Source organism: Bos mutus, chromosome 21 (genome assembly GCF_027580195.1).
Source record: "Bos mutus isolate GX-2022 chromosome 21, NWIPB_WYAK_1.1, whole genome shotgun sequence".
NCBI lineage: Eukaryota > Metazoa > Chordata > Mammalia > Artiodactyla > Bovidae > Bos > Bos mutus.
Genome location: NC_091637.1, coordinates 13,531,791 through 13,549,564, shown reverse-complemented (window position 1 = coordinate 13,549,564; position 17,774 = coordinate 13,531,791). Strand labels below are relative to the sequence as shown.

At 44.7% G+C, this 17,774-nt stretch overlaps 1 pseudogene; it reads right to left on the bottom strand.

Moving 5' to 3' along the window:
* Positions 1-221: 221 nt before the first annotated feature.
* LOC102272729 (BTB/POZ domain-containing protein KCTD2 pseudogene) lies at positions 222-1,428 on the bottom strand (annotated as a pseudogene).
* Positions 1,429-17,774: the final 16,346 nt, after the last annotated feature.

Here is a 17,774-nt window from a genome sequence, read left to right as displayed (position 1 = left end):
CCTAAACCAGATTCCTCTGCGTCTGTTGCATTAGTCTGGCGTGTATGGGAGAGAAATGTAGTGTGACTAAGCAGCTGCCCACGTCCAACAGGGCACACTCAGGTGAAAATGTGGCAAAGCTCAGGACAACACTCTTGCGTGTGCTCGGCCTTCCCAGAAGTACAGCCTCTGCAAGCACCTAGGCCTTCCTCTTCCCCGCCCCCATCCCTAGATAAGCTCCATCTGGGAACCCAGCCCAGCCACTCTTGTAAAGATACGTTACAACACTAGCTAAGAAAACAAAAGCAGGTTTCTTTAAAAGGTATTGTGCAGCCGGAAGCGGCATCTGTCTTCGGGTTCCTGTGGCTGGGGTGGGGTTCCTTTGGTTTTGACCAGAACACTTCTCCGCTGGGGGGGCCAGGCTTGGCGTGGCTTTGCAGAAGCTCGGTTACGGGAGTGAGACTGAACGTCACAGAGGTGCTCGGGTGGGTCGCGCTCACATCACCGAGGACTCCGGAGTTTACATCCGAGATCCTCTGTCCTGAAGAACCTTCGCCTTCTCGCTAGGTTGGATGACAATGCCGTTGGTCGAATTATTTAGTTCTCTGGAGACAACACAGAGGAATTCTGCCTGATCCTCGTTCCCATAAGGCAATGGCACCCCACTCCAGTACTCTTGCCTGGAAAATCCCAGGGGGGAGGAGCCTGGTAGGCTGCAGTCCATGGGGTCGCGAAGAGACGGACACGACTGAGCGACTTCACTTTCACTTTTCACTTTAATGCATTGAAGAAGGAAATGGCAACCCACTCCAGTGTTCTTGCCTAGAGAATCCCAGGGCCGGGGGAGCCTGGTGGGCTGCCGAATATGGGGTCGCACAGAGTCGGACACGACTGAAGCGACTTAGCAGCAGCAGCAGCAGCATGCTGATTAGCTGTTGGAATCTCCAACCGTCGGACATAGTGGACACCATCTGCCTGAGCGCCTCCTCTTGGCGTTGCAGGACTCTGTACACGTGCTTCGCCGGGCCCTTGGAAGCTCAGTTTTTCTTGTTGATATCACCTCCTTGAAACCAGTCGCTGGAGAGATGCAATGTTGTAAAACTCCACTTCCTCCAGCCGCCTTTTCTGCCAACTCCTTCCTAAAGATGAGCTTCCCTTGACGGGGGTAATTTAGGAGTGGACCCAAGTAAATAGGGTCCTGTCAGTCAGATAGGCCCGCGTCTCGTCCTTGTCTGTGTCCAGCCCCGGATCCTCCTGGCAGCAGAGGCGGCAGAGAAAAGACCTGGGCTCCAGGCCTAGGGTCTGTCTGGTGGTCATGGAGTAAGGTGCTGCCCCGTTCAGCCGGACTCTGCGGGCCGACCACCGCCCCCTGACCCGGCGGCCCGGGACCCGGGCTCCAGCGGCTGCGCGGCGGCCCACATTCACAGGGGCCAACTGCAGCTCTGCCATCTTGGGCCGCCGCCGCTGCCCGCGCGCCGGAGACTGACTGATTGATTGGGAATTGGCTCATGGACTCTTTGCGACCCTATGGACTGTAGCCTACCAGGCCCCTCTGTCCATGGGATTTTCTGGGCAAGAGTACTGGAGTGGGCTGCCATTTTCTTCTCCAGGATTATGGAGGTCAAGTCCAAAATCTGCAGGGTGAAATGACAGGCCGGACACCCAGGAAGAGCCAGTGTTGCAGTTCAAGTCCAAAGGCGGTCAGCTGGCAGAATTCCCTCTTCTTCAGGGCAGGTCCACCTTTGTTCTGTTCAGGCCTTCAACTGATTGGGTGAGGCCCATTCACAGTACAGAGGACAATCTTCTTTACTCAAAGTTCACCGATTTAAATGTTAATCTCACCCAAAACTATCTTCACAGAACCATCCAGAATAATGTCTGACCCTGTATCCGGACACTGTAGTCTAGCCAAGTGGGTACATAAAATTAACCATCCTGTAGGCTAACACACGCATTTTGAAAAATTCACTTGTTATAGTACAAGATTGCTTATCAGATTGAAGCTGTTGTAAGGGTATAAAATGCATAAGGTAGAAAAAATAAAAATAAATGCATAAGGTAGGATCCCCTGTTTTCAGGATCCTCCCTTTTGCTCTCTCTTCCGCCCTCTCTCTCGAGGCTTTCCTTGGGAACCCAGGCACAGTGTTGTGCAGAAGCAGAAGCCCCAGAGAAGCCCCCAGCCAACACCAACATCATCTCCCAGTCCCCGGGGGCTCCTGCCCCAGCCTTCAGTCTTCCAGCTGTGCCCAGACATGTGGTGCCAGTTGCACCCTGTCTCAATCTCTGACCCACAGAAACCATGAGAATTTTCTTTAAATTTAATGCTATTTCAAGCCACTAAATTTCGGGGTAACTTGCTACACAGTAATAGGTAACCAACATGTAAGATTATGGTTAACTTTGTAAAAAACTACCAAAGTGTTTTCCAATATAATTTTAGCATTCTGTACTCCTACCAGCAGTATATGATGGTTCCAGGTGGCACAGAGGTAAAGAATCTGCTTGCCAATGCAAGAGATGCAAGATATGTGAGTCTGATCCCTGGGTAGGGAAGAGCCCCCCGCCCCCACAGTAGGATATGGCAACCCACTCCAGTACTCTTGCCTGGGAAATTCCTTGGACAGAGGAGCCTGGTGGGGTATAGTGCATGGGGTCACAAAAAGTCAGACGCAACTGAGCATGCATGCACGCACGCATGCACACACACACACACACACACAAAACACACACACACACATTTATCATCAAAGTCTTCCTAGTGGGTGTGAGGTTGTTGCTTGCTGTGATGTTAATTTGCATTTTCCTGATGATGCCACACCTACTTTGGATCAGAAATATTATTACCCAACTTAGAAGCCAACCTCATTTACTATGCTGTTTCATAGTCACATGTCATAGAGCTTGTGCTGACATTTCCAATTTGTTTTAACAATGATTGCTACCACATTGAATCTCTAAGGTTAAGAGTCATCTTAAGCTAACTTAAGAGGTTAAGCATTTATCTTGTTTGCATACCCCCAGAAGAATGAGGAATAAAAGCCATCTTTTATTCACAGGTGTGGGGCTCCTGGCCTAACAACACCATCATCTGTTGTTAATTGGTATTAATATGTTTTTTTGAGAAATGCTATGTGCCAGGCATTGCACATGTAGACGCTCACTTACCACAACACCTCTATAATGTTCATGTTATTATTTTGAGCCTGTTCCAAAGGAAGAGAGGTTCAGAGAGCTCAAGAAACTTGGCTGTTGTCACACACTGAATTTGAACCCAATATCCTTTTACCTGATCTAAAACAGATTTCTCAGGCTTCCCTCGTGGCTCAGCGGTAAGGAATCTGCCTGAAAATGCAGGAGACGGGTTCGATCCCCAGGTCCAGGAAGATCCCACGTGCCATGGAGCAACTAAGCCTGTGCACAACTATTGAGCCTGTGTTCTAGAGCCGGAGAGCTGAGCCCACATGCTGCAACCGCTGAGCCCAGACACTACAGCCTGCAGTTCCCAGCAAGAGAGTAGCCCCTGCTTGCCACAACTAGAGAAATGCCCACACAGCAACGAAGACTCTGCACAGCCAAAAATAGGTAAATACAATTATTAAAAAAAAAAAGATTTTTCCTCACTTCTTTCTTATTTTGTACCAGAATGTAAGAAGAATTTTTGGCCTAAAGTTAACAGTATAAAATATTCTAGTCTGGGAGCTGGGAGATTGAGTTTTACTCCTGGCTTTGTCACTAATCAAGGGTCCCCTCTAGGGCCAGTTCCTCTTTGGCCCACAGTTCTTCATTATTAAAAATAAAAGGTTGGGTTAAGATACTTTCCAGCTCAAAAATCACTTTATAGCAGGCACTATACTAAGCATTTTGCAAGTGTTAGCTTATTTATATATATATATATATATCTCAGAAAAGCCTTATGCTATATGCTGCCTGCCGCTGCCAAGTCGCTTCAGTCGTGTCCAACTCTGCGCGACCCCATAGACTACAGCCTACCAGGCTTCTCTGTCCATGGGATTCTCCAGGCAAGAACACTGGAGTGGGTTGCTATTTCCTTCTCCAATGCATGAAAGTGGAAAGTGAAAGTGAAGTCACTCTGTCGTGTCTGACTCTTAGCGACCCCATGGACTGCAGCCCACCAGGCTCCTCCATCCACAGGATTTTCCGGGCAACAGTACTGGAGTGGGGTGCCATTGCCTTCTCCCTTATGCTATATATAGGTGCTATTATTCTTCCCATTTTACAGATGAGTAAACTGAGGTAAAGAGATGAAATAATTTTCCCAAAGTCACAAAACTGGAAAATGGCACAGCTATGATTTATATATTTAGGGTACACCACAAAGCATGCAAGATCTTAGTTCCCTGATCAGGGCTCAGACCTGTGTCCCCTGCAAGGGAAACACAGAATCTTAACCCCTGGACTATCAGGGAAGTCCCAAGTTGGTTTATCTATCTGTCTACCTACCTACCTGTCTGTCTGTCTGTCTATCTATCTATCTATCTATTTGTTGGCCAGTATAGCTGTGATTTAAACCCCAGCTGTCTGGCTCCAGAAGATATGGTGTTACTCAGCTAGGTAGCATTTATAGAAAGCTTTTTTTTTTTAGGAAAGTTTAATTTTAACAAGACTTTATGATATCATGAGTTGCATTTTTCTCTCCACATCCTCACCCTCCCTTCCATTTAAAAAAAAAAAACAAAAAACTTTTTATTTATTTATTTATTTGGCTGCACTGGGTCTTGTTTGCAGCATGTGGGATCTAGTTCCTTGACCAGGGAATGAACCTGGGTCTCCTGAATTAGGAGCGCACAGTCTCAGTCACTGGACCACCAGGGAAGTCCCCCTCCTACTTTTGAATGAAAACACTGAGCCTCAAAAAATGTATGATGTCCCAAGTCCCACAGCCAGCTAGTGGCAGAGCCAGGATGGGATGCCCAGGCAGCTTGTCATCCAAGTCTGGGTTGACATGTCCCCGTGAGTCAGAGCCCCCGGGAATGAGAGACCACAGCGTTGCTTACCCCTGGGAATCTCGCCAAAGGCGAGAAACACCTTCGCTGATCTGACAGGACCACACCTTCCCCTCCAGATTCCAGCCTGGCTGGTTTGCCCTTCTTTCTCTGCCTCTCCTCTCACCAAGCCAGTTGCATGGGAATCAGAAGAGCTACAAATGCCCAAGGGAACCTGCCCTGGGGCACAGATGGGTTGGTGGTGGGGTCCCAGAATTGTTCGGCTGCATGCTCCTGGGGTCTCCCCTGTAGGTCTTCACTGTGATGGGACCTGGTCTCTCCCCCTCCAGACCCAATGTTGAATTCATTGCCTGGGAGTCACAGAAGAAAAGGGAGCTTGAGCAGACTGAATACTATAGTTCTGCTGCCTTGAGAGTCTAGTTTTGTTTCTACTTTTTCTAGGTAAGTTTTTTTTTTTTTAATAGAAAATTACACATAGTAAGAAGTCAACACAGAAAGCATATTGTAAGTAATGAATATGATTCTTCATTTTAACCCTGCCCCTGTCCTCAAACGCTATGCCAAACTTTCTTGTCCTTCCAGCCAAAGATATTCTGGCATATATAACTATATATATATATATAAACTTTTTATTTTGTATTGGGGTATAGCCAATTAACAATGTTGTGATAGTTTTAGTTGAACAGCAATGGGACTCAGCCATCATATACATGAATCCATTCTCCCTTAAACTCCCCTCCCATCCAGGCTGCCCTGTGCTATACAGCAGGTCCTTGTTGGTTATCTATTTTAAATATAGCAGTGTATACAGACAGCCACAAGTTCATTCATGGAGGTATATGTTTTTAATCGCATATACTATACCTACTGTTCTGTACCCTTTTATTTTTATTTCTAATGCTCAGTGTAGCTTGGAAAGTATTCCTTGTCAATACCTAAAGCACGCCTTTGCTTCTTTAAAAGAACTGCATGGATTCCTATTGTAGGGCTGAGTCATAATTTATCCAACCAGCCCCCTATGAGAGCGTTTGTTGTTGTCGTTCAGGTGCTAAGTTGTGTCCAACTCTTTGCAACCCCATGGACTGCAACATACCAGGCTCCTCTGTCCTCTACTGTCTCCCGGAGTTTGCTCAAATTCATGTGTATTGAATTGGTGATGCTATCTAACCATGAAAGCCTTTAGGTTGCTTCTAATCAAGCTCCGACTAGCCAGCACAGTGAATCTGCTTGTGCTTTTGTTGCCAGGCCATGTGGGCCCCTCTGAGATCTTTAGGGAGGGAGGGAGGGCAGGAGGGGAGCTGATGGCACTCTCTCCCCCAGGCAACAAGGCACAAAGAACTGCTGGAGTTTCCTCCCTTGGGTTGTAGTCAGAAGAGAATTCATGCGGCTACAAGGAGGCATTGCACAGAAAAAAGCATCCAGATGGCAGCTCAACTGATCTCTGAAATCTGGCAGCAGCAGCAATGAAAACATGCCACAACTTTTCCCAGCTATGTCTGGCCAGCATGCCACTGCCATCTTTTCCAGCAGGACCTGCAGTCCCAAGGACTGGGCTGATTCTGTGACCCATGCAGCTGGAGGCGCTGCTTATGATTCAGGGTCCAGAGGACAGAACAACAGGATGGGGTCTTCCCTCACTATGGTGGTGTCTCCAGATTCAGTTCAGTGCCCATATTCTCTCTGCTGCAATCAGAGCTTTGGGTAAGGCTGGTGGTTCCTCGTAGAAAAGCTGACAGCTGATGTCTGCTTCTGCTTGGTTTTGTTTGACGATGCCTTGCTTGACTGCCAGCCATGGGTGAGCCCCTCAGACGCCATCCCTGAGAAATGCCACCCCCACCCCAAAATGCATTTGGCCAGGACAGAGGAGGAATAGCAAGTCTGGTCGATATTTTTAATATCGAGTCTACTGCCCTAACCCTTGTCACAACCAAAGTTAGTTAAAAGTGACCAACAGAAAGCCATTGATTGCCCCCCACCACCATTTCATTGTGAAAATTTCCAAACATAAAGAGACATTGAAAGAATTACATAGTGAACACACATCTATCTGCCACTTAGATTCTGCGCTTCACATTTTGCTGGATTTGCTTTCCTTATAATACAGACTTGCATCTCTCCAAGCCACTGATTTCTGCAGCTTTTTAAAATTAAATACTCAATTCATTTCCTTTTAAAACTTCAGAACTGGAAACACGCAATGCCTTGTCTGGAGCTTCCCAGGTGGCTCATGGGGTTGGAAAGAGTTGGACCTGACTTAGAGACTGAACAACAACAACAGAAGTGGCACTGTGGTGGAGAATCCCTCTGCCAATGCAGGAGGCACAGGAGACACAGGTACAGTCCCTGGGTTGGGAAAATCCCCTGGAGAAGGAAATGGCAACCCACTCCAGTATTCTTGCCTGGGAAATCCCCCGGACAGAGGACCCTGGCGGGCTACAGTCCATGGGGTCGCAAAGAGACGAGCACAACTTAGCAACTAAACAGCAAAGAATATATACCTCATGGGGCATATATATATGTTGTGTAGGTAAGCAGAGATCAATGCATATATGTAATAATGGCGAGTTTGTGCAGTTGTCTGCCAGGCATTGGGCAAAATGCCTTATGCACTTTATCGCATCCCATTCTTGTATCAGCCCTAGAAGGTGGACTTTATCATTGGCTTCATTTTAGAAATACGGAAGCTTGAGACTCAAATTGGTGAAGTCACTTCTGCAGGTGGCCCAGCTGGTGATGGGGGAGTCAGTTTGCCTGCATGCTTTGCTGCCCCCAGCATCTTGCCTGGTACAAACCTCATAACATGTGACTAAACAGGCTGCTGCAGAGGGTTCTTGCAAAGTCAAAGACAGACAGCCATGTGAAAGTGCAGAAAACTACCACATCCTTTAATGTTTGCTGAATGGCTGAATGAGCTCATCACATACTCATCATACACTTCAGCTGCTTTCTCTAAGCACTAACTCTGTGGATGCTTTCCTCTGAAGGGGATAAAAGATGAAAAATCTCCCTAATCCTGCACTCTACAAATGTCAGGTTTAACACCGCTCTTTTTTGTGTTCTGATCTCATTGATATTACAGCAATGGAGGTGGAAGTGTTAGTTGTTCAGTCGTGCCCGAGTCTGCAACACCATGGACTGTAGCCCACCAGGCTCCACTGTCCATGGGGTTTTCCAGGCAAGAATACTGGACTGGGTTGCCATTTCCTTCTCCAGCTGATCTTCCCAACCCAAGGATCAAACCTGCATATCCTATGTCTCCTGCATTATAGGTGGATTCTTTACCCCTGAGCCACCATGGTTATATTTTTGTCTGTGATCAAGTGGCAGGGCAGCAGATTACAAATGCCAGGGTCTAAGGTAAGTCCTTTTTTCTCCTGCCTGCTCCAACCTGCAATTGGAATTCTCCAGTGTGCCAAGGGCACCCCAACACCCAGGATGGCCCCAGAGAGGAGAACTGGGAGGCTCTTTACCCTGTGTGACTTTGGTAAGGCCTCTCCATGGACTGCTTGCAGTGGGATGTTTTGTGTAGCTATTTTCTACCTTTGTGATTGACTTCCCTTTCAAAACTTGTAAAACAATACCCTGTGAATGTATCCATAACTACAGTGATGATAGGTAGAATAAAGCAAGATCATCTATGGAAAAATACTTTGAAACTTTCTTTAAAATTTTGATTCAAATGCAAGACTTAAAAAATCAACTCAATAGCCCAAAAAAAAAAAAAAAAAAATCATCTCAATTATCCATCAGTGGCTGAATGGATAAACACAATGTGGTCTATGCATACTGCTGCTGCTGCTGCTAAGTCGCTTCAGTCGTGTCCGACTCTGTGCGACCCCATAGACGGCAGCCCACCGGGCTCCCCGTCCCTGGGATTCTCCAGGCGAGAACACTGGAGTGGGTTGCCATTTCCTTCTCCAATGCATGAAAGTGAAAAGTGAAAGTGAAGTCGCTCGGAGTGGAGTATTATTCAGCCTTAAAAAGGAATGGTTTGACACATGCTACAACATAGATGCATCTTGAGGACATTATGCGTGGTGGAATAGTCACAGAGGGGCAAATGCTGTTTAATTCCATTTTACATGAGGTATCTGGATTAGTCAAATTCATAAAGTTAGAAAGTAGGGTGGTGGTTGCTAGGGGCTGGCAGGAAAGGGGCGTTATTGTTTAATAGGTTCAGAGTTTCATTTTGGCAAGATGTTCTGAAGGTGGGTGGTGTGATGGCTGCACTGAATTGTACATGTTACATGGTTAAGATGGTCGACTTGGGATGTCCCTGGGGGTCCAGTGGTGCTTCCCTTGAAGAAGGCATGGTTCATCCTTAGTCCAGAAACTTAAGATCCCACATGCCCCATGGTACAGTCAAACAGAAAGGGAAAGAAAAAGCTCAGCCCACAGACCTCTGCTTTCAGACAGGACCACACGAAGCCAGTTCATCCATTTTAAGGGATATGTGATGTTTTGAGAGAATCAGAGCACAAAATTCCAAGTTAAGTGTTTTCAGCTCACCTCTGTAGTTGTAAACACAGTGTGTTACCATTCCTCCTTGTCAGGGGGATGAGGGGTGGGGGAATGGGGAGGCGATTATTTAAAACACCAGCAAGTCTCTACAGTCTAATTTTTGTATCACAGCACGCTGTGTCACTTTCCAGCTTTTCATTTCCAAGACACACTAATCTAGTTTTTGCGCATGTGTGTGTGTTTTTTTTTAAAGGCCAACTCTTTTAGCATGTCCCTGTAACTGGTTGTAATTTCCCTTTCTGTGTGTTCAGAATTGATGTAAAGGAGTAAAAGCCTTTCCGTTCCCTTCATTGCTTCTCCCTACGGTGAAATTTAACTTCATGTTACAACATTTCCACAAGGAATGTCCCACCTGTGGATTTCCTGTACACGCTGACACCAAGTAACCGAACCATAGCCAACAGATGTCCTGTTTGCTGACTGTTGAACGTTTCCATATGCAGCAGGGAAAAGGGGGGTTATTGCAGTCAGGTTCTAGTCTGGCTCTAACCCTTCACAACTGCACAGCCTCGTGCCTCCATCATTATAAAATGGGGATGAATTAATACTTCTTTGGGATTGTAGAGAAGAAGAAATGAAATGATAGCTATACACACATATATATATGTATTTTAATTGAAATATAGTTAATTTACAATGTTATGTTAGTTTCAGGTATAACAGCAAAGTGATTCAGATATAAATATGTATATATTGTGTAGAGAGAGAGAGAGGATAGATAGGTATAAACCTTTTCAGATTCTTTTCCCTTATAGGTTATTAGAAAACATTGAGTAGAATACCTAGGGCTGATTCATGTTGAAGTTTGACAGAAAACAACAACATTCTGTAAAGCAATTATCCTTCAATTAAAAAATAGATAAAAACATTGAGTATAGTTCCCTGTGCTACACAGTAGGTCCTTGTTGTTTATCTATTTTGTATATAGTAGTGTGAATGTAATTCACAATTTTGGATTGTATTGCAAGTTAATCACCAAAGGGATTTGCCTAGAAGCTTAAATTATACATAACGGCCCATCTCTGGAAACCCTGCCTCCCAGGTAATGAGCATTAAGCTAAAACACCTTTGTTTAGCTCACAAGAAACATCCTGACCAGGCCCACCTGTGACGGCTGCAGAAGGAAGAAATTAACACATTCCCTCCGAAGGCTGATGGGAACCAGGAAGTGTTTGACTTTACGCCCTCCCTTTTTAGTATAAAAGAAGCCTGAATTCTAACTCAGGCAAGATGGTTCTTTGCGGGGGCACTAGCTCACCATCTTCTCAGTTTGCTGGCTTTCCGAATAAAGTTGTTATTCCATGCCCCAACAACTTGTCTCTCGATTATTGGCCTTTCACTTAATAAGCCGTATGAGATTTGACTGGGTAACATTTATGTTAATCCCATACTCCTAATTTATCCCTCCTCTGAGATGACAGCTATAAGTGTTAGCTCCTGCCTCTTCTTCTTTCTCTCATTCTCCCTTACTCTCTGAATTTCTTCACCTTGTCTCCTTTTTCTTTTCTCTTCCTCCTTTGTACTGCCTCTGTCCCCTCTTCCTCCTCTCTTTCTTCTTATCAAGGGAAGCCGCAAGAAATACAGCACCCTGTTCCCTCTCCCCACGACAAGGCATATCCTTTCTATTTTACTGGGCTGCCTTTCCGGATTTCTGGCCTCAGGCTAGCGATTGACAATGTGTGATCTGTCAGTTGGTGCGCTGGGATCTAGATTCACAGGCCCACTGTTGCCAATGTCTCAATCTTCATTCTTCAGTTTAATCAAATTTTCAGATTTCCCACCATCCAGGAAGTCTGTGGGTTTCGTTTCATGGAGCAGTTGTGCAGCAAAGTCCCCTTCCACTAGCTGGGAGAACTTGGCTCACTATTTCTCAAGGAGTTTGGTTTTCCTCCTTCTCCTGCTAATAGATCTTATCAGCAGGCATCTCTGCCTCCAATTTGGTGTTTTGTACTTCACTCATCAGAGTAATTCTGTGAATTTCAGAAACAAAAGCAGATCCTTTATTCAAAAGTTCCTTCATTCTCTCCTTCTCTTCCTTAGGCTCCCTCCCCACCTCCCCGATGCAGCCCCACCTTGTATCAAATAGTAGTCATACCTTCTGGAACAGTCCTGAGCTGTCATATGCTATGCAATGCAGACAGTGCATTTTCTCATAATCTGGAGTTGCTGGCAGAGCAAAAGGAAACAAGAAACAAAAGCTGCATTTCAGGAACTTCATTTAGTGAAATACACTTCCTTGTGGTAGTTTGCCAGTGAATTTCCTCAGCTGCCAATGATATTTTGAAAGTATATGGGCGTGGGGTGGGGTAGTGAAGAGAATCACATCAATATACTAAGTCAGGTGCCAGTTTCCAATGGTGTCGTCATTCATTCATGAAACTGTAGAAAAGAGAGAAATTCACTGGTGAATGAAATTTATTACCCTTAACTACTCTGTTCCCTGGGCTTCCTTTGTGGCTCAGATGGTAAAGAATCTGCCTGCAATTTGGGAGACCTGGGTTTGATCCCTGGGTTGGGATGATCCCCTGGAGAAGGGAAAGGCTACCCACTCTAGTATTCTGGCCTGGAGAATTCCATGGGCTGTATAGTCCAAGGGGTCACAAAGAGTCAGACACAACTGAGTGACTTTCACTTTCACTCTGTTCCCTATGTCTCATATACAGGAGAATAAAGGAAAAAGAAAACAAAACTGATGATAAAAGGATTGCTATAGATTACAAACACCACCCAAAGTATATTAAAACAAACGTAATCTCTTACAAATGCTCAAAATTGACCCTATATTAAAATGTTTTGTTTTTTGTAATAATTAAAACCTTGAGATTATATGTTTCCTTATTTGATATTGAGGGGTCTTTCATTCAGCTGTTAAGATTACAGATAGCTACATGGGCCTTAAAAAGGCATTTTGCAGGGCTTCCCTTGTGGTCTGGTGGTTGCAAATCCGCCTCGCAATGCAGGGGACCCCTGTTAGATCTGTGGTGGGGGAAGATCCCATATGCTGCGGAACAACAAAGCCTGTGCGCCACAGCTATTGAGCTGCAGTCCTGCGACTACTGAAACCTGCCTGCCTGGAGCCTGTGCTCCATCGCGAGAAGCCTTCCTTCCCCAATCCAGATGCTATGAGTTAAATTTCCCTTTAAAAAAAAAAAAAGGCATTTTGCATTTCTCCATATAGAGTTTTATCAAAGAATATCATCAATTATTTTTTCTCATTGGCAGATTAGCAAACTGTGGCTTAACAGATACATCTTAAAACATACAGGTCAGCATTAAAATAATACCCAGTGACTGGTCTTTTAAAAAAATATCATGTTAGCCATTTTAAAAAGTTTTGTTGTTCAGTTGCTGTATCGTGTCCGACTCTTTGTGACCTCATGGACTGCAGCATGCCAGGCTTCCCTGTCTTTCACGATCTCCTGGAGCTTGCTCAAACTCATGTCCATAGAGTCGGTGATGCCATCCAACTAACATTTATTTCTGGCTGCGCTGGGTCTTGGGGGCTGTGCGCAGGCTTTCTCTGGTTGCGGTGAGCAGGGGCTACTCTTCAGTTGGCGTGCACAGGCTTCTTATTGCAGTGGCTTCTCTTGTGGTGGAGCGCAGGCTCTAGGGCTCACGGGCTCACCAGTTGTGGTATACAGGCTTAGTTGCCCCTCGGCATGTGGGATTTTCCTGGACCAGGGATTAAACCTGTGTTTTCTGTGTTGGCACACAGATTCTTAATCACTGGACTACCATGTAAGTCCCAGAGTGATTGATTTCAACTTCTTCTCCCAGGGTCTTTGAGCACCAAATTATTTTCTGCTCAACAGGTATTTTTGAGCTCCCATTATGTACTCCAGTTGTGCTATGCACTGGAGGAGAATAGAAAGAAAGGAAACACAGTCCCCTCCCTTGCAGAGCCTTTCACATTCAAGAAGATGAGACATCCAAGAAATCTCTTGAAAACAACTCAAGACGTCCCTATGAAAAATAAGATTAGCTACACGGCATGCACTTTCAAAACATTGACAAAATCCATGGACGTATTGAAAAAATTCAAGATGGTACAGGAGAGTACCGTGAAAAGTAATTCAGCCTCCTACCCCTCACCCAACTGCTTTTTCAAAGGCAGTCTCTGCAATGAGTCCCTTGTATAGCCTTCCAGTGACAGCATAAACATTTTCAAGCAAGTTATGTATAATAGCATATATCTATTTATTTACACAAATCCTACCCACTTTTTAAAAGAAGAGTAATCTAGAAAAGCTAGGCATTGTTTAGCAATCTCAGGAAATGATCATATAGTAGGAACTCAAATATTTCAATGACTAAGTGAATGAACGAGTCCTCTTTGTCAGGACATTTTGATTTCTTGCTATTTTATTTTACTTATTTTTGGCAATACCACATAGCATATGGAATCAAACCCATGCCTCCCACCATGGAAGCATAGAGTTTTAACCACTGGACCATCAAGGAAGTCCCATCTTGCTGTTATAAGTTATGCTGTGTGAAACATTTTTTCTGATTCAGCTCTTAGTTAGGTAGACATTTCCAGAAAAGAAATTACTTGGTTAAATACTTTAGGTATTTCCAAGTTGCTTTCCAATAGGCTATTTTCTCCCATCAGCACCATCATGGGTAGTTTCATTTTTCTTTGCTAATCTCATAGATGTAAGCATAATTTCATTGCTGCTTCTGTTTGCATTTCTTTGAATTAGTAGGGTTGGGCATTTTTTCCCCAAATGTTTGCCAGCCATTTATAATCATTTCAAACTGTTTTTGAAATTATCTGGTAGAAGACTCTTGTGCATTTACCTACTGGGGTTTTTCTTACTGAATGTTACAACCTTGTTAAATACTGAGACTACTAATCCTGTTCCATGTTCTTAGTAAACAGGTCCCCTCATCTAGTGTTTGCCTTTTTTCCCCTTTAATTGGCTTATTTTTGGCCCAGAAGATGTACATTTATATTTGTTCAGTTCTCTCTATTGAGTCATCCATAATTCATTTCATTGCCTTTGAGGCCAGAATAACCTACTTATTGCATCTTTTCAAGAACTGTGTAGAAGTTGAAGGAAAGTCCATCTTATGCTTATAGCCTGTCAACAGGGGGATTTTCTAAGCATTTGTTTGTAGAGCTAAATTTATAACTCATTCCATCTTTGGATCCCAGGTATGTGGACTTAAGAAAACATCTTAGACATCCTTCTTTTAGGGGTTTTGCCTTATTGGTGCAACTTTCATGTGGAAAGCAAATCATTTGGAGTCGTCAAATGCCGTTTTTCTTTCTCCTCTCTTTCCCTTCTACTCAGAGTGGAAAATTACTAAAGGCTTGGTCTCTAGCCTCTCAGTTAGTTCATCTCAAGTCTTTCTTTCAAATTCATCCTCTTCTTGTGGCTACAACTAACAATGAATCTGATCATATCAGTCAGGGTTCTTGAGAAATAGAACCAATAGGATACACACAGACACACACACACAACCTCTCTCACATTAAAGCAATACCCAAGTGAAGTACGGAGAGGGAGGTTTATTTTAAGGAATTGGCTCACATGACTGTGGGGGTTGGCAAGTCTGAACTCCAAACAGCAGGCTGGAAACTCAGGCAGGATTTCCACATTACAGTCTTGAGGCAGAATTCCTTCTTCTCTGGGAAACCTCAGATTTTGCTTTTAAGAGATTCAACTGATTTGATGAAGCATTATCGAGGGTAACTTTCTTTACCTAAAGTTAACTGATTGTAAATGTTAATCACATTTACAAAATATCTTCACAGCAACACCTAGTCGAGTGTTTGACTGAACAACTGGGCACCATAACCCAGCCAAGTTGACACATAAATTAACCTTCACCCTGATCTTTCCACTGGATTGGCTTTCTTTATATCATATACCTAGTCTTCTGTTCCTTTTAAGGTTTGTCTGTGAGTATGAGTAGCTTTTATTAAACACTGAGTATGTAGTCCACTAGCTTTTATTAAACACTGAATATGTAGTCCACTTGCAGGAGGCAATGGCAACCCACTCCAGGATTCTTGCCTGGAGAATCCCATGGACAAAGGAGCCTGGCAGGCTACAATCCAGGGGTTGCAAAGAGTCAGACACAACTGAAGTGATTTAGCACACACGCATGCCGTCCACTAGCTTTTGTTGAACACTGAGTATGCAGTCCACTGTGTGTGCTGTGTTCTTAGTTGCTCAGTCATGTCCGACTCTTTGTGATGCCATAGACTGTAGCCCGCCAGGCTCCACTGTCCATGGGATTCTCAAGGCAAGAATCCTGGAGTGGGTTGCCATGCTCTCCTCCAGGGGATCTTCCCAACCCAGGGTTCGAACCCAGGTCTCCCGCATTGCAGGTGGATTCTTTACCCTCTGAACCACCAGGGAAGCGGTCCACCAGCTTTTATTAGATGTGTCGTATGATTTTGATAACACTCACTTGTGGGTACGATCATTGCCAGATTGTTTCTATCGTTGGTTCCCTGGCTACGCAAATGTACTGCTCTAGAGGTAGAACTGCAGTGAAGCCCATCCTTGGAATTAGGAGGACATCATGTATATCTCTGACAGTATGGTTATTGGAGAGTTTGAGATCTGATAGGATATTTGATAAGAGGAATTGTTGATGGTGCATTAAATACCCCTTGTCTGGGGGTGGTATGGAGGTTTGGGCTAAAAATATCAGCTTTGTCCAGCTTTGTCCCTTACTAGTCTTGGGAACACAAAGCAAGGACTGGGAAAGGGAGGATGGAGGCATTGGTTGGTCAGAGTGCCACTAAATCAGAAGAAGAATATGGAACCAGATGTGAAAACCTGCAACTGCTCAGATACTGGGAGGAGGCAGGGTGGGAACCACCCTAGCAAAGGGGATGGAGCTATGTGGGCAGCTGCTGCCAACCTGGCAATGAAGCACAGCTGATGTACAGGATTGCAGTTATGGGAGGTAAAAAAGGACTTTACACCCCCAGCACTGATGGTGGGGTGAGGACACAGTCTTGCATCCAGGTTCTCATCCAGACAGAAGAAATAAAGTTGAACCTGCTTCTTTCTCATAGGACAGGTCAGTCCTTGGCTTCCTGAAGACTCACAGTCTTGAAACTAAGAGCAGTAACAATCACTTTTCCTAAAAAACGAAGAATCTGAGGTCCAGAGAGTTCAGTTCAGTCGCTCAGTCGTGTCTGACTCTTTGCAACCCTATGGACTGCAGCACGTCAGGCTTCCCTGTCCATCACTAACTGCCAGAGTTTACTCAAACTCATGTCCACTGAGTCAGTGATGCCATCCAACCATCTCATCCTCTATCATCCCCTTCAATCTTTCCCAGCATCTTTCCCATACATAGGACTGATTTCCTTTAGGATTGACTGGTTTGATTTTCTTGCAGTCCAAGGGACTCTCAAGAGTCTTCTCCAATACCACAGTTCTAAAGCATCCATTCTTCAGCGCTCAGCTTTCTTTATAGTCCAAATCTCTCACAAGGGGTCATTTATAACTGTATTCACATGTGTTATGAGTTGTGCCCTCTCCCCTCCAATTCATATGTTGAAATCCTAACCCCCCCAGTGCCTCAGAATGTGACCTTACTTGGAAATTGGGTCAGAGACGTAATTTGTTAAGATGAGGTCATACTGAAGTCGAGTGGGCCACCAAAAATGGGGAAACTCTACAGACATTGCATACAGGGAGCAGTCATGTGAAGATGAAAACAGAAAGCAGGGTGATGCTTCTTTTTTTTCTAAATAAAATTCCCATTTTAAAAATAGCTTTATTTAGTTAGTTATTATTTTTGACTGTGCTGGGTCTTTGCTGTGCAGTCTTTTCTCTAGTTGTGGAGAGCAGGGACTACTCTCTAGCTGCAGTGCTTCTTCCTGCGGTGACTTCTCTTGTCGTGGAGCACAGGCTCTAGGGCACGTGGGCTCAGTAGTTTCGGCTGCTGGGTTCCAGAGCCCAGGCTGAATAGTTGTGGTGCACAGGCTTAGTTGCACCGCGCCATGTGGGATCTGCCCGGATCAGGGATCAAACCTGTGTCTCCTGTATTGGCAGGCAGATTCTTCACCACTGAGCCACCAGGAAAGCCCAATGTGTTGCTTCTGTAAGCTAAGAAACACCAAAGGTTGCCAGCAGTCATCAGAAAGAGAAGAGGCTGAAACGGATTCTTCTTCTTGGTCCTTAGAGGGAACCAAGCCTGCTAGCATCTTGATCTTGAGCTTCTAACTTCCAGAATTGTGAGAGAATACATTTCTGTTGTTAAACCACCCAATTCATGGTATGTTATTACAACAGCTCTAGGAAATGAATACGACATGGAAGCACGTGTTACTTCATT